This window comes from Tenrec ecaudatus, chromosome 3 (assembly GCF_050624435.1).
Source record: "Tenrec ecaudatus isolate mTenEca1 chromosome 3, mTenEca1.hap1, whole genome shotgun sequence".
Taxonomy (NCBI): domain Eukaryota; kingdom Metazoa; phylum Chordata; class Mammalia; order Afrosoricida; family Tenrecidae; genus Tenrec; species Tenrec ecaudatus.
This window is the reverse complement of record NC_134532.1, coordinates 124,237,046-124,259,746: the sequence shown is the minus strand read 5'-3', so window position 1 is coordinate 124,259,746 and position 22,701 is coordinate 124,237,046. Positions and strand designations below refer to the sequence as shown.

The 22,701-nt window shown below is 38.4% G+C and overlaps 1 protein-coding gene and 1 pseudogene across 1 annotated transcript in view; both read right to left on the bottom strand.

The window, feature by feature from the left end:
* STPG2 (sperm tail PG-rich repeat containing 2) overlaps positions 1–22,701 on the bottom strand; it is a 329,121-nt gene that overhangs the window by 23,451 nt on the left and 282,969 nt on the right. The window lies entirely within an intron of this gene.
* Positions 11,804–12,116, bottom strand: LOC142443544 (U6 snRNA-associated Sm-like protein LSm5 pseudogene; annotated as a pseudogene).

Below are 22,701 nucleotides of genomic sequence, written 5' to 3'. Positions count from 1 at the left end.
TGAAGGTATCGTGGACTGCTGGAAGAACAAATAAATCTGTCTTGGAGGCACAGCCAGACTTCTCCCTAGCTGGTGAGATTTCATCTCTGGCACTTCGGACATGTTATCAGGAGTGAGCAGTCCCTGGAGAAGGCCATCCTGCATGGTACATGGCCTAGCAACATAAGACAATTCCTGACAAGAAAGACTAACACAGTGGTGGCAACAATGGGATCCAACAGAAGAACAATTGGGAGGCACAGGACCAGGTGGGGTTTCATGATGTTGCATATACAGTCGCTATGAGTGGGAAATGACAGAACAGAAAGCAACCACAGAATTATATTTTTCTTCACATAATCCAGCTCTTCAGATAACGTGTTAAACATACCGATTGAATAAGGCCCATGAAAGGAGATAGCCTTCCCTCAAACCTTCCCAGCCTGCACTAGGCAGTCTCCCTTTCTCTGATATAGTAACTGCCACCTCAGAACAGGTTAGATGTGTGCAAAATCAAGCACCCTGGAATGTTCATTCTGCATAATTCTATAATTAATCATGGTCCACACAGTCTGATAGCTCCAAGTTACTGATAAAATGCAGAGAAGCATCTTTTTGACATTCTTTCCTTTTGGCCAAGATCTATCTTCATCAACAATCATGCTCCTTATTCCACAGCCTGATCTGAATCTTGTTTGAATTTCTGGCAGTTATCTGTTTTACAGCTGAAGTTTTTCAAAGTAAAGTTCCCTAAATTACTGACTACAGCCCATGGAAAAGAGAGCAGCCATGGAGACGTCATTGTGAAAATGTAGAACACTGAGAGGAAAAGCAAACCAGAAACATTTCTAATGAATTCAAGATAAATCACCCCCAAAGCAAGATTCACACTGCCATGTGTCTTAATTCTCATCAGCAAAAGGTAATACCCTAAGACAATAAAGAAATAAAGAGACAGGTAAGAGAAAAATGAAAACCTGCCAGCACCTTAATAAAAAATAAAACAAAACTCAATAACAGGTTTACATCTCAGTCCTGAAGTGAAAAATTGTGACTCAATTAGGAGAAGAGTGAAGCTCCAGGAGGGAAATTCCAGATTATTTTTAAAGGTATGATTGAACCTTTGGAAAAGCTCACAATTACCTCAAGGGATAAAAAGATTGTGTATTCCGGTTAAGTTTGTAACAAAGTACCGTATATACTCGTGTATAAACTGAGTTTTTCAGCACAAAAAATGTGCTGAAAAACTGGGGTTCGGCTTATACACGGGTCAGTGGTACCCCAGCGAGGTGTAACATCTCACTGGAGCCCCCCTGAGGTAACGGGACAAGCACCCATTATCTCACCTGTGATTGCTGTTTCTCCTCTGTTCATTCAAAGTCCCTCTGACATTGCAGGGCTTTGAATGTTTGTTCACTCACATCTAACCAATCAGAGCTGTCCTATGACGTGGACGGCTCCAATTCACAGAAGCACCCGTAGTGATTCACTTACGCTGCCAGCTGAACTAGTAAGGATGTGTCTGTGGCTGTGCTTCGTCTCTCCCCTCTGGTCTCTGTGTTAATTCACATCCTGCATCCCCTGCCCGCACGGACTCCCCAATCCCCTCCTGGCTACCAAGTTTCCTGGGTGAGGGTGGGGGTGGGGGTATTACCATGAAAGTCCTTTTTCAAAGTCTTGTTTTTTTATCTTATTAGAAATGGATACTCTTGAACCAAAACAAAAACACCGGTCATATGAGGCTGGTGTCAAAATGAAGGTCAGGTAAAGAGCAGAAGAGAGCAGTAAGAGTATTGCAAGTAGGGAATTCTGTATTGAGAAAAAGCAAGTGAGGAAGTGGCGGAAAATGAAGGCTGACTTGGAACAGATTCCAAAAGCTAAAAAATCTCCTCGTGGTTTAACATCTTTTTATGGGGCTCTAGAGAGTGAATTCCATACATGGGTTATGGAGTGTCGTCAAAATGGTAACTGCATAACACACATGGGAATCCGAATACGTGCTCTACAAATGGCTAAGGATGACAAATATAAAGCACCAGGCATTGAAAAATTTGCTGCGTCAGCAGGATGATGTGCTCGCTTCATGAATAGGTTTGGCCTACTATGTTTGAGACAAAGAACAAAGATTTCCCAGAAATCACCACAACACCTTGAAGAAACATTATGTCATTCCAGTCATTTATTATAAAACAAAGAAGGATTTATAATTATGACCTTGCAGATACTGGGAATATAGATGACACTGCCATGGCTTTTAATCTTCCAAGCAACAGAACTTTGGCAAGTTTAGGAGAAAAAAAACATTTTTCTCAAAACCACAGGAAATGAAAAAAAAAACAATTTACACTTGTTCTATCATGTTTGGCCAATAGAACTAAGCTGTGTCCTGTCATTATTTTTAAAAGAAAGACCTTGCCTAAAATGATCAATTTCCCACCAAGAATTACTGTGTGTGCACATGTTAAAGGCTGGATGGATGAATATGGAACAAAAAAAATGGCTGAAAGAAATTTGGAACCCATGACCAGGAGCAGCCTTAAAGAAAAAAACCATCGTTACTTCTTTGGGATATGTTCAGAGCCCACCTATCGGACAACATAAAAAATTTGGCAAAATCTAGTAAAGTTACTTTAGCCGTTATTTCAGGTGGGCTTATATCTGTACTGAAGCCTCTGGATGTATCTTTGAATAAGTCTTTTAAAAACCGTGTGTGAAGGATGTGGCATGAACGGATGTCATCTGGTCAAGCCCGACTAACAAAAGGAGGAAATCTCATGAAGCCTAACATAGAGTTAATAGCAAAGTGGGTTCAAGATACATGGGAAGACATTCCAGAAGACATGGTGCAATGTGCCTTCCAGCAATGTAGAATTACTAATGCTATGGATGGCAGTGAAGACTGCGCTGTGTATGAAAATGTCAACACTGATGGTGATGACGGTGATCTCAGTGAGGACAGCATCATGATGACCTCACACCAGCTGAAGCTCTACATTGGGATACGGATGATGATGAGGAATCCAGTTTTGAAGGATTTTAACTCTACATTTTAGCTTGGTTGCTGATTGAGCTCAGGGAATAGTACTCTTAAGGTATCATTATTGATACTTTATTGTTTTTGTTGAACCTATTTTCCACTTACTGTGCTGGTTTATGAATGTTAAATGACTTGTCCTTTTATTTGTTTTTTTAATTTAAAATAAATACTTAAATATATTACCCTACTGATGTCTCAATTTTTAGTAATTTTATTTTTGTTTTGATTATAGAAACTCACCAATAGCTTCTGCATTTTCCACCCAAGTCTTATACTCGAGTCAATCAGTTTTTCTGGTTTCCCAGGAAATAATTAGGTATCTTGGCTTATACTCAGGTTGGCTTATATTCGAGTATATACAGTAAATGTTTAATCAAAATATGGAAAATTTTAGGCAGCTAAAGGAATATAAAGGAGAAAATACATGAATAACTTTTATGCCAAGCATACTTCACATTATTAAATTCCAATATATTAAAACCCCAGAAAGAAAATTAAACTTTGAATTCTACTTGCCCAAGCATTGAGTAATATAATAAGAGTTTAAATAACTAAGAATGTGAAGTAATCAGATAAACATCTGTAAACTCTTTTGTATAATTGAGTCTGTTGATATATGCGTATATCACACACATATAATAAACATGTACAATATTTATCATAATACTTAGATTTCCAGGTGTCACCTTCAAGTTCCCCGTAATCAATCTGCTGTGGTGTTCATAAGTTTAGTAATAAGTATAACAAACCATACATCACTATGCCACACTTATGGCCCATCTCATGTCTGACACTTTGCATTTATGATAATCATAAAAACAGTCTACTATCCTTGCACATTAACAACATACATCTAGTAGAAGTAAACAATGAAGTTTGAGGTAAGAATAATGTTGACAAGTGATGGCTAAGATTATGTGCCAACTTGGCTGGGCTATGATTCTCAGTGCTATGATATTCTTTGGCAGTTATTTTATGATGTATTTAACCTCCAATCTGTGATTTAATGGAATCATCCTTCAGTTTCTCAGATCACCAGTTTTGTTGGAGCAATTCGGTCCTTGGGACCTAACCATTCATATAAACAAGGAGTAGGGGGTAGATTGAGAGAAAACAATAGTCAAGCATGTTTCCTAGAGACTGAAACAATTTTTATAAGTATCATACATCAGGCTGAAATATCTCAGATTTTCAATGTATTTAAAATTCATACTGTCATCAGAAGGAAAAGGTGAAAATTAAATAATTGGTTACAGATTGATTCCTATAGAAAAATAGCAATGATAAGATTATATAAATTAACTTTTAGGCATATAATATGTGTTTACATTTACACATTAGTGGAGTGCTTATATGCTTCAATTTTTTATAGTGACCTTCAAAAATATTTATATATGTATTTATTATCATAAATATTTATGATCATTAATAAAACCATTTGAAAGTTAAAATAAAATATATTTTCTATAGGTGTGATTTTCTATTTTTTCAGTATGGAATATGCATATGCCAGTGAAAAGGCTGTATGTTTTTCTATATAAGCAGGTGATGGACAGGCAAGTATAACAGTCTAGTACATCATTTATCAGACAGAAACAAAATTAAAACTCTAGCTTTTCTAGTCATCAACATAATACTAAAAAATGAAAGTTTTCAGGAAAAATTAGCTAAAATGATATAGCATAAGGAGCCCTGTGGTTTAGGTAGACAATGGGACGTTAACTGTAAGATCAGTAGTTCAAGCCCACCAGCAGCTCTTAAGAGAAAAATCAAACTATCTGCTCCTGTAAAGTGAACAGCTTCAAAAACCCTAGGTAGCAATTCTAATCTGCTCTTATAAAACCAAAACCAAACAAAACCCACTGCCATTGAATCAATGCTGACTCACAGTGAGCCCGTGGGTTTCTGAGACTAACTGTTTACGGGAATAGAAAGCTGTCTTTCTCCCTTGGAGCTGCTGGTGGTTTCAAACTGTGGACCCTGCAGATCAGAGCTGACAGAAGGCTGGTTTTGTTGTTGTTGTTGGTATGGTCAAATGAATTTAGGAAAAGTTAAGTTAAACAAGACTAAATAGGTTTCTTAATGCATCTCTTCTTGGACCCTTTTACGTGCTAATTCGGACATGACAAAGCGCAACTTTGACCTCAGATTTCTTTTTCACAATCTTGTCTAATTACTAGTGTTGATGGAAAATATTTGGGGAAACATTACTTTCCAGAAGAGCCATGTTGTTGTTGCTGCTGCTGTCGTTAGATGCCCCGAGTGAGCTCCCTTCCTAGCACCCTACAAAACAAACTATTGCCCAGTCCTGAGCCATCCACCCAGTTACTGGCGTCTTTGCACCCATTGTTCTATTCACTGTGTCAAACCATCACCTGGAGGTGCTTCTTGGTTTTGTTTGTTTGTTTGTTTGTTTGTTTGTTTCAGTAGACCCTCTAATCTACCAAGCATGATGTGCTTCTCCGGGGATTTGTCAATGTGATAATGTCCAAAACAAGTGAGATGAAGTCTCACTTTTTTAATAAAAAAGGATCATTCTGGGTTCACCTAGGCTAAAACAGAGATTTTCATTCTTTTAGCACTATATGGTATATTCAACATTCTTCCCCAACACCATAGTTCATATGTTTAAATTCTTCTTTCAGCTTCTTCATTGTCAAACTTTCCTATTTATTTATTTTTTCCCATTTTATTTATTTATTTATCTTTTTAAACATTTTATTAGGGGCTCATACAACTCTTATCACAATCCACATATATACATACATCAATTGTATAAAGCACATCCGTACATTCTTTGCCCTAATCACTCTCAAAGCATTTGCTCTCCACTTCAGCCCTCTGCATCAGGTCCTCTTTTTTTCCCCCTCCCTCCCCACTCACACCTCCTTCATGAGCCCTTGATAATCCACAGATAGTTATTTTGTCATATCTTGCCCTATCTGGAGTCTCCCTCCTCCCCCCCACCTTCTCTGCTGTCCATCTCCCAGGGAGGAGGTCACATGTGGATCCTTTTAATCAGTTCCCCCTTTCCAACCCACTCACCCTCCACTCTCCCAGACTCGCCCCTCACACTCCTGGTCCTGAAGGTATCATCCACCCTGGATTCCCTGTGCCTCCAGCTCCCATATGCACCAGTGTACAATCTCTACCCTATCCAGTCCTGCAAGGTAGAATTCGGATCATGGTAGTTGTAGGGAGGAAGCATCCAGGATGTGGGAGAAAGCTGTGTTCTTCAAGGGAACTATATCACACCCTGACTGACCCATCTCCTCTCCTAAACCCCTCTGTGAGGGTCTCTCCAGTGGGCGACACTTGGGCCTCGGGTCTCCACTCTGCAATTCCCCCTTCATTCACTATGGTATACACACACACACATACACACACACACACACGATGCCCTATACCTGGTCCCTTTGGCACCTCGTGATCGCACCGGCTGGTGTGCTTCTTCCATGTGGGCTTTATTGCTTCTGAGCTAGATGGCCGCTTGTTCACCTTCAAGCCTTTAAGACCCCAGACTCTATCTCTTTCGATAGCCGGCACGATCAGCTTTCTTCGGCACATTTGTTTATGCACCCATTTGTCTTCGGCAATCGTATCATGGAGGTGTGCAGCCAATATGATTTTTTGTTCTTTGCCTGATAACTGATCCCTTAGGGACCACGCGATCACACAGGTTGATGTGTTCTTCCATGTGGGCTTTGTTGCTTCTGAGATAGATGGCCACTTGTTTATCTTCAAGCCTTTAAGACCCCAGTCACTATCTCTTTTGATAGCCGGGCACCATCAGCTTTCTTCACCACATTTACTTGTTCACCCGCTTTGGCTTCAGCAGTTGTGTCGGGAGAGTGAGCATCATAGAGTGCAAATTTAATAAAAGAAAGTATTCATGCATTGAGGGAGTGCTTGAGTAGAGGCCCAACTTTCCTATTTATATGAAACATTTGGAAATGCCATGCACCCTTAGTCATCAAAATGATGACATTTTTGCCTTTTAGCATTTTAAAGAGAAAGCCATGTTAGATCCCAATTTCTAGTGTAATTTTCTATGAATTAATTCTGAAATTGTAATTTCAATCTTAGCTATAATACTGGTCAAAGGAGTGTAAATGAAAGCTCAGACAAATTATAATAAAGACATTAATTCTATTGTTAGAAAAAATCACAGTAAATTATATTTAAATAACTCACATTAAAAGACATTTATATCATATTTGGTTTGAGATATTATGTAACTTGTTCACTTAGCTTGTATTATCAGTCATCTTCAGTAAATGTCTATTACTTTTTAGTCAAACCATAGCTATATCAGAGAGTGTACATGTAACCTCTTTAGAGAACCAGAAATTATGAACCAAAGAAGTTTCATCACCAATCAATGACATTGTCTATAATTGGCCACGGCAGCAGGAAACTTATCCTTCATATTCACTTCAACCTCTCCATCCTCTCATTTTAAAATATTGCAGCAATTGGGAGTCTCAAATATCTACAAGAGTATTATTATATTTTACAGTAAGAAAAAATAGGTAATCATAGAAATAAGTTACTTTTAATGTCCAGAAGTTAATGCTCACCCTCCCAACACAACTGCTGAAGCCAAAGCAGGTGAACAAGCACATGTGGCGAAGAAAGCTGATGGTGCCCGGCTATCAAAAGAGATAGTGTCTGGGGCCTTAAAGGCTTGAAGATAAACAAGCGGCCATCTAGCTCAGAAAAAACAAAGCCCACATGGAAGAACACACCAGCCTGTGTGATCACGTGGTTCCGAAGGGATCAGTTATCAGGCATCAAAGAACAAAAAATCATATCATTGGCTGCAAACCTCCATGATACGATTGCTGAGGACAAACGGGTGCATAAGCAAATGTGGCGAAGAAAGCTGACGGTGCCCGGCTATCAAAAAAGATAGTGTCTGGGGTCTTAAAGGCTTGAAGGTGAACAAGCGGCCATCTAGTTCAGAAGCAACATCACAAATATATATATATATATATATATACCATAGTGAATGAAGGGGGAAGTGCAGAGTGGAGACCCAGGGCCCATTTGTCGGCCACTGGAGATCCCCTCATAGAGGGGTTTCGGAGAGGAGGTGGGTCAGTCAGGGTGCGATGTAGTACCCATGAAGAACACAGCTTTCTCCCAGATCCTGGATGCTTCCTCCCCCCAACTACCATGATCCAAATTCTACCTTGCAGGACTGGATAGGGCAGAGGTTGTAAACTGGTGCATATGGGAGCTAGAGGCACAGGGAATCCAGGGTGGATGATACCTTCAGGACCAGGAGTGTGAGGGGCGATGCTGGGAGAGTAGAGGGTGAGTGGGTTGGAAAGAGGGAACTGATTAAAAGGATCCACATGTGACCTTCTTCCTGGGAGATGGACAGCAGAGGGGGGGGGGGGGGGAGGGAGACTCCAGATAGGGCAAGATATGACAAAATAACAATCTATAAATTTATCAAGGGCTCATGAGGGAGGGGGTAGTGGGGAGGGAGGGGAAAAAAAGAGGACCTGATGAAGAGGGCTGAAGTGGTGAGCAAATGCTTTGAAAATGATTAGGGCAAAGAATGTACAGATGTGCTTTATACAACTGATATATGTATAAGTATGGATTGTGATAAGAGTTGTATGAGCCCCTAATAAAATGTTTAAAAAAAAAAAGAAAGAAAATGACCTGAAAGTGATTGTAGTTATGATTGGTAGTTATGATTGTGCAAATCTTCTTAATATCATTGTATGATTAAATTATAGTATATGTGATATATATGGCAATAAACTATTTTTAAGATAAAAAATAGGTAAAGAGCTTAATGTTGTTTTACCCTTATTATTATTTCCTAAATTTTATGACGCAAAACAGCCACAGGGTAGTGGTTATGCCTTGACCTGCCAATGGCAAATTCAGCAGTTAAAAACCACCAGCTGATCTTGGAGAAAGAGGAGGTTTCTATTCCCATAAGGAGCTAGTCTGAAACCCACAGGAGCAGCTCTACTCCGGCTTATAGAGTCCTATGAGTTGGCACCCACTTGATAGCAGTGAGAGAAGTAGATAGACATTTATTTGATTTTGACTTTATATTTAGACCGGGAGAATAATTTCAAAGTAGTTACATTACCCTCTGCTGTGTAATCACAGTATTTTATTCCTGAAACGAAACTGAGAAAAACTGGATCTAGCTTTGGTGAATAGCACAAGGGCATACTGCCTGGTATAAAATCAGGAAAGACGCGCATCAGGGTTGTAATCTATTCATTATAATTATTCAATATGTATGCTGAGCAAATAATGAAAGATGCTAAATTACATGAAGAAGAATGTGGCAGGAGGTTTAGAGGAAGGCTTATCAACAATTTGCAGTATGCAGATAGCACACCTTGCTTGCTAAAAGTGAGGAAGACGTGAAACACTTGCTGATGAAGTCAAGGATTGTCAACTTCGGTATGGATTAGAACTCACTGTAAAGACGAGAAGCCTCACAATGAGCCAATAGGCAACATCATGATAAATATTGCAAAGGTTGAAGTTGTTAAGGACTTTGACTTGCTTGGATCCACAATCACAACTCATGGAAGCAGCACTGAAGCTACCAAGCGACACATTGCGTTGGCTAAATCAGCTGCATACGATCTCTTTAGAATGTTGAAAAAAGCAGGGATTTTACTTTGAAGACTAAGATACACCCGACCCAAGCCATGCTATTTTCAATGCATACGCTTGTGAAAGTTGGACATTGAATAAAGAAGACTGAAGAAGAATTGATGCATTTGTATTGAATTGTAGTGCTGGCAAAAATTATCGAAAGTACCATGGATTGTTAAAAGGTACTTTCCAAAACATATCTGTCTTGGAAGAAGTATGACTGAAGTGTTCCCTACGGACAAGGATTGCCATTGTTTGTTTTAGATACTTTGGACCTGTCAGGAGACCAGTCCTGGAGGAGGGCATCGTGCTTGGTAAAAGGAGAGGGCAGTGGGAAGGAACAAGGCCCTCGAGGTGATGGATTGACATATGGCTGCAGCAGGGGCTCCTACATCGAACAATGATGAGGATAGCTCGGGGCCAGGGAGTGTTTTGTTCTAGGGCACGCTAGGGCTCTTAGGGTCGGCACGGACTCGGTGGCACATAACAACAACCACCACAGCCTTGGTGAATGTCTCCCTTGACCTAGAGAATAACTGTCAATTCTGTGGCACATTTTGAGAGTTATTATTTCTTGTCACATCCTTCACATAGGTCTCTATGCTTCTGAAAGTGAGGTATCTCTCTACCCCCGCCCTGAAGATTTTTGCAGTCTTTGATTTACATGAGGTTAAAATGACAGATTTAATATCTTCAGGAACCAAATTGTTTTCCTTTAAATATTCCCTGAGTTTGGGGAACAAAAAGAGGTCTGTAGGAGTCAAGTGTAAGGTGGGTGATCAGAGGTGAGAGGTGAGCTCCTGATCAGAGGTGAGAAAAGAATTTCAAGAGAGGAAAAACTCAAATGGAGTTATACACCAAGATGACAAAATTGAATAAACCACTCAGTGAGTCCATTAGAAGTGCTACAGTTGTGTTAGGCTATAGTAAACATCCCAAACACTAGAAAGCACATAAAATAGTCCCTCCCCTCCATATGTCATTGTAAAGCTAAACAGACTCTGACAAAAAGATATTATATGAGAGAAAATGGGGAGAGAATAAAAAGGGAAAAGAAGAGATAGAAACAGAGAGGAATGGCATGATTAGAGATTCGTTTTATGTGGTCTTTTAAGCACACATAGTTTCACAGAGGAAGGTGAGTTAAAACATATTGCTACTAGACTTCCAGTCCATCCATCTATAGGTTTATTGAAACAAAATATACTTGAATGTGTATCTGCAGTCAGGGAATGGTTGCAGACCAACTTTAAGTAACGTATTCAGCTCAGTTTCTTTAGGGTGTCTTCCAAGAAACAAAACCACCAGTCCTAGTAAAAGAGGGGTTCCTGACGGATCCACTCGACCCATTTCACTCAAGGCAGGGAGACCAGCTCAGAACACTATGCCCTCTGCTTTGAGCATTTCCATAAGGGAATAACGATAGATTGTCTTTGATGACACATGATTACCTTGAGGGATTACTATGAGGAAGTTTTAAGAAAACTGAAAAGATCAGGAAAATTGTACTGTCCTGGGATTTTTTTTTTTACAGCAATGTACCTGCTGCTCTTTCCCAAGTAGCAAAGGTTCACCTGTAGGACCTTCTTTACAAAAACTTGCCCCAGCCACCTTACAGGACCGTCCCCTTCAGATTTCTTTTTGTTCCCCAAACTCAGGGAATATTTAAAGGAACAAAATTTGGTTCTTGAAGATACCAAATCTGTCATTTTAACCTGATGTAAATCAAAGACTGCAAAAGTCTTCAGGGAAGGGGTAGAGCGATACCTCACTTTCAGAAGCATAGAGACCCATCTGAAGGATGTGACAAGAAATGATAACTTCAGTTATTTTTATTTTTATTTAATATAGCTTTCTCAGATTTTATAACAATGTTTTTGACTCACATACATATAGGCAAACAATTTTTGAAAAGCTTCAGAGATTAGGGTATTTATTTTTTATATTTTTTTAACAAAAAACACATTTATTTTCATCATTAAAAAACAAACTTGTTAACCTGTTGTTCTCCCAAGATAATCATGATTACCTTTCACAAAAATTAGGCATTTACAGTGCATCTTCAAAGTATTTCCCTTTAACGGGAAACTTAGCATCATAGTATCTCAAGATTAAAATGTTAAAAAAATCCATCTTGTGGCTTTTATAAACAAAACATAAGCAAACATAAGTCAAGAAAATCCACTCATACTTCAGGTCCTTCTCCTCCAGGAACCAGCATTGTTATGTTATTTCCATTTAGCAAAATCTGATCTAATTTAGTAATTCTTCCTTCTGGTGTGATTTCAAATTCAGTGACATCTTCCAATACCATATTGACAAAGTCATCGAAACCTAGAAGGTTGCCAACAATTTCCTTGTCACTCTTCATCACAATGTGAATTCTTGATCCTATACATTTGTCCACAAGCTCTAGAGCCAGCAGCTGCGATGGGTTCGTGGTAGCGTTCACCGCCATGGCTATGCTGGAAGTGAGGGTATTTATTTTTTACATCATGTCCAATGAAGTAAACTTACCAACCTCATTCATATTACTCAGAAAATATAAAGTCTTCTGAGTAATGCAGAATAAACTATGACAACAAAGGCCCTCTGTAATTTTTATGTAGCCTTTCCTGAAGTGAAACGGTTCTTTCCTTGCTGGGCGGAAGAAAAGAGGACAGCATAATAAGAATGTCCATATATTAATATGTATTGAAATCCCATAAATAATTAACTATAAGTGTTTTATTATGTCAAATATTTACCAAGTTGATGTATATTTGAATAAGTTTCTACTGGTTGAGTTGATTTTTTTCATGTTCTATTTCTGTTACTGCATTCACTAAATTAAATACAAATTATAGGGTTCAAATGGAAGACTCCAGTAAATTCTTTATTCTCCACACCCATCTGTTCACCATACAAAGAGTAATAGAATAATGCTTTTAAAAGCATTCCTCCAATTATGAATGAGATTTCCATTCGTCTTAGTTATGCCCAGTTAGTCCTTCCAGAAATAGTGTCTGGAAAATTGTCTATTCAGCCAAGATAAAAATGGACCACCAATTGTTTAAGAAAAGATTCAAGAACTGCTGCTGAAGTATGGGATGATTTATTAACTTGTATTGATACTTTAAAACTAGAGTCTAGGCCAGAATTGCTTTCTGTCAAATTTAAGGTATCCTGACCTCCTGCTTCAGAAATCATTGCACAAAACTACGGATAAAATTGTACAGAAAAGTGTCTTAATTGGTCCAGTAAATCAAAATCACATCAGCAAGATGAAATTATAGCATTTAACTTTATTCTCTTTTAAATCAATCTTAAAATTACGTATTAATCTCTTACATAATGTACATGTTACATTTATTATTTCTTTATTCCTACCCTTAGTCTATTGCTTTTTCATCAGTTATGATTTTATTAAATCATTTTATATATTCACAGGTCTTTTAACTACTCTGCAATGATAAAATATCATAACTCATTATGTATCCCTAAAATAAACATTTTACCACATGAAATCTTTAGTCAAATTAATTTTGTCATAAACACATTTCTGGGAATTTATGGGAAAACATTGTCATTTGTTAAATTTCATTTACATAAAAAGATGAATGCTAAGATTTACAAACTATATTATTCCAACAATGTTAATTTCAATTTAATTTTAAAAGCAGGTTGAATGCTGATGCCACAAATATATCTAATTTTATTTCTATAAATATATCTCTGACTCAATTAAAAATCAGTTAAAGAAAAATATAAGAAGGTTCTTAATATTATATTCTTTTTCCATAATTGCTTGGAAAATAATGAATTAATAGTAATACTGGATTTCTGTTTTTCCTTATAAGATGTAATATGAGAAGGTTACCGTTATTGAGTAAATTTATATTTTGGGATTCAGTACCCTATATTATTTCCCTAAAAGTTCTTGGATATTCCAGTTCCCATGTGATGTAATGTTACAACATAGGCATCAGCTTCAATTTTCATTACATGGATAGTCATTTGATAATGACACATGAAGTGTGTGGCTGAATATAAATTTAACTAGACACACTCATGAAAATTATAGACTATTATATTACTTTTTTGTTAAGCCTTCAATGCACCCTTTTAAAGTGTACACAATAGAGCAGCGGTTCTCAACCAGTGGTTCATGACCCGTTTGGGAGTCGAACAACCCTGTCAGGTCACCCAATTCATAACAGTAGCAAAATGACAGTTATGAAGTAGCAATGAAAATAATGTTATGGTTGGGGGGGTCACCACAACATGAGGAACACTAATAACGGGCCACAGCATTAGGAAGGTTGAGAATCACTTCAATAGAGTGTTATCAACTTATTCCTCAACTTAATAAAAGGACACCATGCGGTGGTTATTAGGTGCTATCAAGTTGGATCATGTCTACAACAGAACAAAACACTGTCCTGTCCTGTCGCTGTCATTGCTGTGCTTGACCCCTTGTGGCAGCCACTGTGTCATCCACCTCCTTAGGGGCCTTCTTTTTCACTGCCCCTCTGCATTACCAAGCATGATATCCTTCTCCAGGGACTGGTCTCTCCTGGCAACACGTCCAAAGTATGTAAGTTTGTCCTTTGAGCAGTCCCTGGTACCTTCAATAGTTTGCCACTCCACAGTTCAAATGCATCCATTCTTCCTCAGTCTTCCTTATTTAATGTCCACCTTTCACATGTATATGAGGCAATTGACTTAGCATGACTTGAGTCATACATCAGTCCTCAAAGAAACCTTTTCAGCAATCTAAAGATGTCTTGTGCAGCAGATTTACCCAATGCAATACCGTAAGACGTTTAAAGACAAAGCTCCATATACTTAGATGAAATCATGTGTTGCTGTTGCTGTTGTCAGGGTCTGTCAAGTCTGTTCCAACTCATAGAGACCTTCTGAACAACAGATAAAAACCCTGCTTGGTCCCGGGCCATCTTCACAACTGGTAGGTTTTAGCCCATTGTTGCAGCCATGGAGGGAATCCGTATCATCGAAGGTGTTCTGCTTTTTCACTGTCTACTTTACCAGCATACGCCCTTATCCAGGGACTGACCTCTCCTAAGAACATGTCCAGGATTCGTGAGATGAAATCTCGACGTCCTCACTTTTAAGGAGCCCCTGGCGGTACTCCTTCCATGTCAGATCTGTTTGTTCTTCCAGTTCTAGGATTCAAATGCCCGGATTCTGCTTAAGTCTCTCTTATTCAATGGTAAACTTTCACATGTATGAAGTGATGGAAAGTACCCACCGCCCTCATGGTATTGCCACTCCCATCACTGTTCCTGAGGGTTTATCTGTCCTGGATTCCGTGTGTTGACGGCTCCATCTGCACCAGTGCACATGCTTCAATCTAGCTGGATGTGTAAGGTAGAATTGGGGTCATGATAGTGGGGGAAAAGCATGAAAGAACTACAAGAGGAATGTTGTATGTCTTGATACCAAGGGCTCAAATAGAAAGAAATGTTTTGAAAATGCTGATAGCAACATATTTACAAATGTACTTGATGCAATTGATACATGGATTGTTATAAGAGCCCCCAATAAAATGATTTCTAAAAAAAGAAAAGAACCATGGCTTGGGTCAGGCACACCTTAGTTCTCCAGGTGACATCCTTGCTCTTCAACACGTTAAATAGGTCTGGTGCAGTAGATATGACCAATGCAGTACATCTTTTGATTCCGTAGCTGCTGCGTCCACGAGCTTTGATTTTGGATCCAAGCAAGATGAAGTCCTTGATCATTTCAACCATCTCTGTTCATCATGATTATTTATTGGTCCCATTGTGAGGATTTTTGTTTTCTTTACATTGAGTCATAATCCACACTGAAGGCTGCAGTCATGGAGCTTCATCGGCAAATGCTTCAAGTGCTCCTCCTTTTCAGGCAGCAAGATTGTGTCATCTGCATCATATCAATGGTTGTTAATAAGTCTTGCTCGAATGTCAATGAATCGTATCATGTGACAAAAAGAACAGTTTTGAGGAGCACAAACTCATTAGACTCATAACAGCACTCTTTCATCATAGTTAACTTGTATTGACGCATTTTTGATAAAGGACATAGCTAATTCAACGATCTGTGTACCTTCAAGGTAGCCTATAAATTATTACAGTATTGAACTCCATAAAACCCCATTGTATGTGCAGGAATCGAATCTAATTGCTGTCATTTTTAAAATGCTGTAATCTTCGAACAACTGAATTACCTGTTTTAAAAGATATTCATATCTGCATTTGCTAACATACTATGAATATTTACACACATCAGCCATTAAATTAAGCACTACTTTGGATTGTAAGTAACAGAAAACCAAAGAATGAGTAACTATTGCTCTCATATGCCAAATCTGGAGATGCATGGCTTCCAGGAACTGTTCAGATACTCATTAATGTCCAAGTAGGTTTACATGTGAGGAATCCAGGTGGTGCCGTGAGTAAGCTTTGGGCTTCTGATTGTGAAGTCGGTGTTTCAAACTCACTTCAGTGGTCCTCCTGGCAATTAAAACGTCTCCTGCTCTAGTCCATAATCCAGGACAAAGTGTAGTCACTGCGCAGGCTTGCTATGAGTAAAAATGGACTCAATGGCTGTGGGGTTTTATACATCTACTTATGGAACCCATTATCAGAAACCCTCTCCTCTTAATGAGATAAACAAAACCGCACAACAGCAACAACAAATCTCTGCTATCTAATAAATTCCAACTCATGGCAACTCAAGGCATTTGCGTAAGCTACACTTCAAAAAGTTTTGCTTTCAATTGTTATAAGAATTCTCTCATGGGAATGCTGAATCTGCTCAAACTGCCACCTTCCAGTGAGTAGTTGAGCATAGACCTTCTGGATCATCCTTGAATAATTTTTGGTAACACAGCTGCTTCCCATTAGGTCTCACGTGTTTCTCTCGCTTCTCTCCCTCGCTCACACAAGTTCAGTCTAGCTGACTTCTTTATCTGGCCTCCTTATGTACCAGGGTCTACACACATGCTGATCCTTCCGCTGGACTACTCATTTCGGGAATGTTCACGTCCTTCACACCCTACCTTCCTTGATGTCTCTGCTAGAAACTGACTTGCAGTGTAGCCTGCCCCGATCACTTTAGTTCATACTGCTAAACCTCTCTAGCCTTCTCAGTACCCTGATCTGATTGCTATTTTCTATAACAGTCAATCTTTCAGAGACTACATCACATGTTTATTTTTTATTGTCTGTCTCTTTAGCAAGCTTTATGAGGGCTGAGATTTTGGGTGATTCATTCACTGCTGTACCTCTTCATAACAGTCACTCAACAAATACACATTGAATATACAAAGGATCCATGTTTAGTTTAAGAAAAATGGAGAGGAGGATAAAACAATCAGACACTTTTTTGTATGAAAAGTAAAATCTTTTGTATATCTAGTATACTTCTAAGGACCTCTCGGTGCTATGGTAGTGTTCTTGACTCTAGAAATATGCTCCTGCAAAGGTTTCATAGCAAAACACAAGTTCGTAATGAATTCTGGCTCTGAGGAAGGATGGTAGGAAAGGTGTTCAGCTTTTCCAGCCTCTATAGTACAGAGAGCAGGCGGAATAAGTGTGAGTTTAGTCCACCAACAGTTTCTGCCACACACTCCAAGTTATTATTTCAGCTAGCTTTGAATCCCCATATACACTTAAAATTATGTGCATTCCATGGATACATAAATGAAAATTTAAGCATTATGAATCAACGTACCCAGGACACAAAATTATTAACAGAGGAAATACTGGACCTTTAAACCATGCTGTTAAACTCTGAACTCATTTACTTAACCTCTTTATATAAGTGTTATTGAAGATTTTGCCCTATCACTAACCCCCACTGTTCATGTAAGTAATGAATAATTTAAGAATTCAGTCTCTACAAGTGAACATTTCATGTGGTATGGTCTGAAAAGGCAGCCTATATATAAATTTCTCAACAGTGTTTTAAATTCTATGCCATTGACTCAAATCAGCTTATAGCCTAGGAAGATGATATATTATATCCTTTATCACAAAATGGTAATGATGTCTCTAAAGTGAGCCCCAGACCCTTAGAAACCATAGATATGTGAATGGATTTGGGGCTCACACTTAATTCTAGCCCGATCTAAGAACTATTAGTTCTTATAACATGGCCTTGCTCAATACTCACTCTCATAAAACAATAACTGAAGATAGGGAAACTATAGTAAATTATGGTGGAAAAAACAGATGGTGACTACCAGAAAGAAAAGTGTCTGATGTCTTAAAGATTTGCCTTCAAACAAGTGTCCATCTAAGTGAGGCTTCAACTAAGTCCACGTGGTAAAAGAACACCAGCCTATGTAACCCAAGGATTATAAATAATAAATCCAAATGTGAAGGTGGGAGTAGTATCAGAGTTTAAATTATGAACACCCACTTTGCAGAATGCTAGTGGAGCATCAGTGGTGTAGTAGTTACACTTTGGGCATCAGTTGGAAATCACCAGCCACTCCAGGGCAGAAAGATGGAGCTTTCTACTCATGTAAGCATTTGCAGCCTCAGGAACTCACAGAAGTTCTGTGATGTCCTATAGCGTCCTTATGAATCAACAATAGCACAATGTCCACAAAGTGATGGATGACAGTGGAAGCACAGTCCATTTTCAGGGTCCCCACACGGATTTAGCCTCCAGGGAATCTCCTTGACCACAGTCCAGGGATGTGCCCAGCTTTGCTATCAGCCCGAGAGTATTCCACAGTCCTGGGATGTGCCCAGCTTTGCTATCAGCCCGAGAGTATTGTAAAGCTGATTATGGCAGATACAACTAGGTTAAAACAGAAAACCTTATCATTTGATTTTCCTTTTGATCCATTTTAAACTTGTTTCAGTTTTAATATTTTTCTGCTTTCCTTTCAAATGAGATTTTTCTCTGTATATTTTGTCATTCTTGTTGGACTGTGTGTGTGAGTTTTGTATAATTTTCTGTATATTAAATCCAAATAGACAAATATCCAGATGGTAACTGGATTAATAATTACCTAAGGGCATAAAAAGAGAGGGTGGAGGGAAATGGAGAGCTAACAAGTATAGGAAGAAATGTTCTGAAATCAATTCAGGTGATGATTACACAACTTTTTAAAATATAATTGAATGAATAAATTTTAGGGTGTGTGAATTATATGCCAATAAAACTATTTTCTTTAAAAAGAGCTGAGAAAAGCTGGAAAACATCAAAGAACGAAAGGGTGAAAGCTACATTGTATTTTCCTAAGTGAACAGACTAGTCAACAAAGTTGTTCTGCAAAGTACCAGAAAGGTATTTTATTTTGTTTTTAGGATTCCTGGTCATGTGGTTTCTTTTGTATCTACTCAGCTCTACTATTGTAATACAAAGAATCATGTAAATAGAGATCATGGCTACATTCCAGTAATATGTTAATCTTTAAACACTGAAATTTAAATTCCATATAATTTGTCATGAAATAATAATCCTTGATTTTTTTCTTTTTTCATAAAAATTCAAAAACCGTTCTTAGCTCATGGCCATACAAAAATATTTTTGTGATGAGTTCTACTTGGTTGGTAGATTTTAATTTGCCAACCCCTAAAGATCTGAAAGAAGTAAAGTAGCAATATTTCCTTTCATCTACTTTCTCACTATCATGGAAATAGTTCTAATTATATATGCTAAGGGAAACAACAGCGACACTGCCATTAAGTCTATTCTGAGTCACTGGTGCCCTATGGCATAGCCAAACACTTCCCCTTTGGGTTTCTGAGGCCATAAGTCTTTATGGGAGCAGACTGGTGTAGCTGAACTTGACCTTGAGGTTAGAAGCTCAATGCATAACCCACTATGTGAGCAGGTCTCCTCCTGTACTACATGTGCTTTAGAATATCTGTGCTCTGTATCTGCTCTGCTCTGTAAGAAAGGCTCACCTATGAAGTCATGTTTTCCATTCTCTTGCCGGCAGATTCACTAGAAGGGGCTTCAAATAAAGAGGAAACAGTGTCCCTGAATTTTGTTTGTAAGTTTCAAAAAGTTACTTGGAAAAGTAATGTGAAGAATCATCCATACTTACCAATATTAAACAATCATACTTAACAATATTAAAATTATCTTGTTTTAATATAACCTAAAATATTAGAAGCTTAGAGCCATGATAAAACTGAAGAGACAATTGAACATGTATTTGTGCATACCACTTTCAGAGTAAAAGTTCCTGCATATTTTTCTTATTCTATATTACTATATGAATGGATTATATTCACCTATTATTCACAGTTATATTCAATATCTTCTGCTAACAAATCACCTTAAGCAAAATTATATGCCAAAAAACTGGGAATAACTTCAAGTTAGAAATGACTCAATCTGAATTATGAAATGAAATAATTAAAATAAATGTACCTTATTATTTTATTAATGCAAGCCTAAGTAAAAAAACCTTTTGGCAATTTATTTTACATAGAGTGAACATACATCCCAGTTGGCCTGGGACAGTGCCAAACTACAACTCTTATTCTAGGGTAATTCTTCATACTGGCCCATAGCACTCCAATAAATATATCCAGGTGAAAAATGGACTGCATGGCCACCATAACCCTGGAAAACATATGAGACCATTTTGTAGTATTTTTGCTGATCATTCCTTTTTTTTAAGCTCTTGAGAGAAATCTAATTCTGATGTTTTTCTTTTAGAAAAACCATATGTGATTTTTGTGTGTGAGATTTGTCATTGTAATGTGTGGACTCAAAGTTAGTAGGCTTTTCTCTCAAAATTTTGTAAGCTAAGCTGAGAGTAATTTTTTTCCAGACAGGTTATAAAGAGTGGACATACTCTGTCAAGCACACTAGATATAGTATCACCATGATACTGCTCATGTGTTATCTTGTCATGTTGAAATCCTATAAGACCATCAAGTTTTTCTAAGGCAAATTCTAAAAGGGAGTGAGAGAAAACTAATGAGTACAAATTCTCAGTAAGGGATCAATTTTTAAACTCATGTCAAAGGAAACATATTTTCATACTTTCTCTTTGCCAGTGTACTAGATTCCTTGCTTCCCATCCCTTCCTCCAATCGCTTGCGTTGTTTGGTACGCTATCAAATTCTGGCTCATACTGGACCCGTGTGACAGTAGAACTTCACTATAGGTTTTCCTGAGCTATACTCTGTATGGAAGAAGGTCAAGGCGTTTTTGTTTTTGTTTTATGTTTTGTGTTTTTGTTTTCCCCGTGGGGCTGCTGGTAGATTGGAGCCACTGACCTTTCATTAAACAACTGAGGATTATTGCCAGTGAACCATCAGCGCTCCTCATTCATAACCAAATCAACCCAAACCACTGCCATCAAGTTGATTATAACTCATAGTGACTGGAGATAGGGTTTCTGAGGCTTTGTAAATTCCAGCAGACAGCCTCATCCCTCTCCCATGGAGAAGTTGGTAGACCTGACACCAACTCAACAACTCCAGTAGAAATGAAGTGTTATCATAATGGCACAGCCAGAATGGTCTCATTGACGATGCCTTTGGAAAAAGCCCCTTGTCATCGAGAGACCCTACAGGACAAAGTAGAACTGCTTCTTAGGTGGCACATCTGCACAGGAGCCAACGGCCATATTTCCCTCCTGTGAAGTGGCTGGTGGTTCCAACTGCCAACTTTTTAGCAGCCCACTGCTTAGCCATTATGCCACTAGACCGTGTAATCCTTGACAATTCTAGTCGTTGGGTACACAGATGGACACGTACTACTTTGTACCAACCAGTCCCACTATCTTATTCCAATCAGCACCTTCCACAAGGCACTCCAAACTCAAGAGGTGAATTTCTTTTGAAATCACTTGGTCTCTTACAAGTTCTATTTTGCACTTTGGAGAAAGTTTGCCAGCCTATAATCAGAATTTCTTTACAGTACAGAGATTTTTAAACTAATTTTCAGACTAAAAATTATCCAGATTCCAAAAAAAACAAGTGAAATGAGGAGTGAAAAAATAGAGAGTAAAATTAGGAATGCATAGTTTGAGAGAGAAGTAAAACAAGTATAAAATAGGCAAAATACTATCTTAAGTATATCCTCCTTGAATTTAAACATTTTGAGAACAAATTTGACACATTGAAGAATAATGAAAGATCTGATGAGCCATAGGATGAAATCAAGAACATCATACTTGAAGAACAAGAAAACTCAGTTCCACTGAATCCATTTGACTTATAGCAGACAGATAGGGAGGGTAGAACCAGCCTTGGGGGCTTCCAAGGCTAATTTTCTTTAAATTTTAATACTCCTAGTGAATTCACTTTATTATTTTTATTTTTATAACTAAATATTTTTACTGGGGGCTCTTAACGCTCTTATCACAACCCATACATTCATCCATTGTGGTGTGCACATTTGTACATATGTTGCCATCATCAATTTCAAAGCGTTTTCTTTCTACTTGAGCCCTTGATATCAGCTCCTTATTTGTCCCTACCCTCCCTCCATCATGAACCCTTGATAAATTATAAATTATTTTTTTCATATCTTTCATCGCCCCCTGTCTGTTGTTCATTTCCCTGGGAGGGGTTATATATCGATCCTTGTGATCAATTCCCACTTTCTCTCCCCACATTTCCCTTACCATCCTGGTATCTCTATTCTCATTATTTGTGCTGAAGGGTTTGTCTGTCCTGGATTCCCTGGGTTGTGGGCTCTTCTCTGAAGCAGTGTACATGCTCTGGTCTGGTCAGATATGTAAGGTAGAACTGGGGTCATGATAGTGGTGGAAGGAAGCATTAAAGAACTAGAGGAAAGTTGTTTCATTGGTTCTACACTTCACTCTGACTGGTTCGTCTCTTCCCTGTGATCCTTCTGTGAGGGTATGTCCAATTGTCTACAAAAGGGCTTTGGGTCCCCACTCGGCACCCCCAGCTCCCAGTCACATTGGTATGATTTTGTTCTCAGTATTAGATGGCTGATACCTGATCTCATCAATCCTCATGATCACACAGGCTGGCATGCTTCTTCCATGTGGACTCTGTTACTTCCCTGCTAGATAGCTGCTTGTTTATCTTCAAGCCTTTAAGACTCCA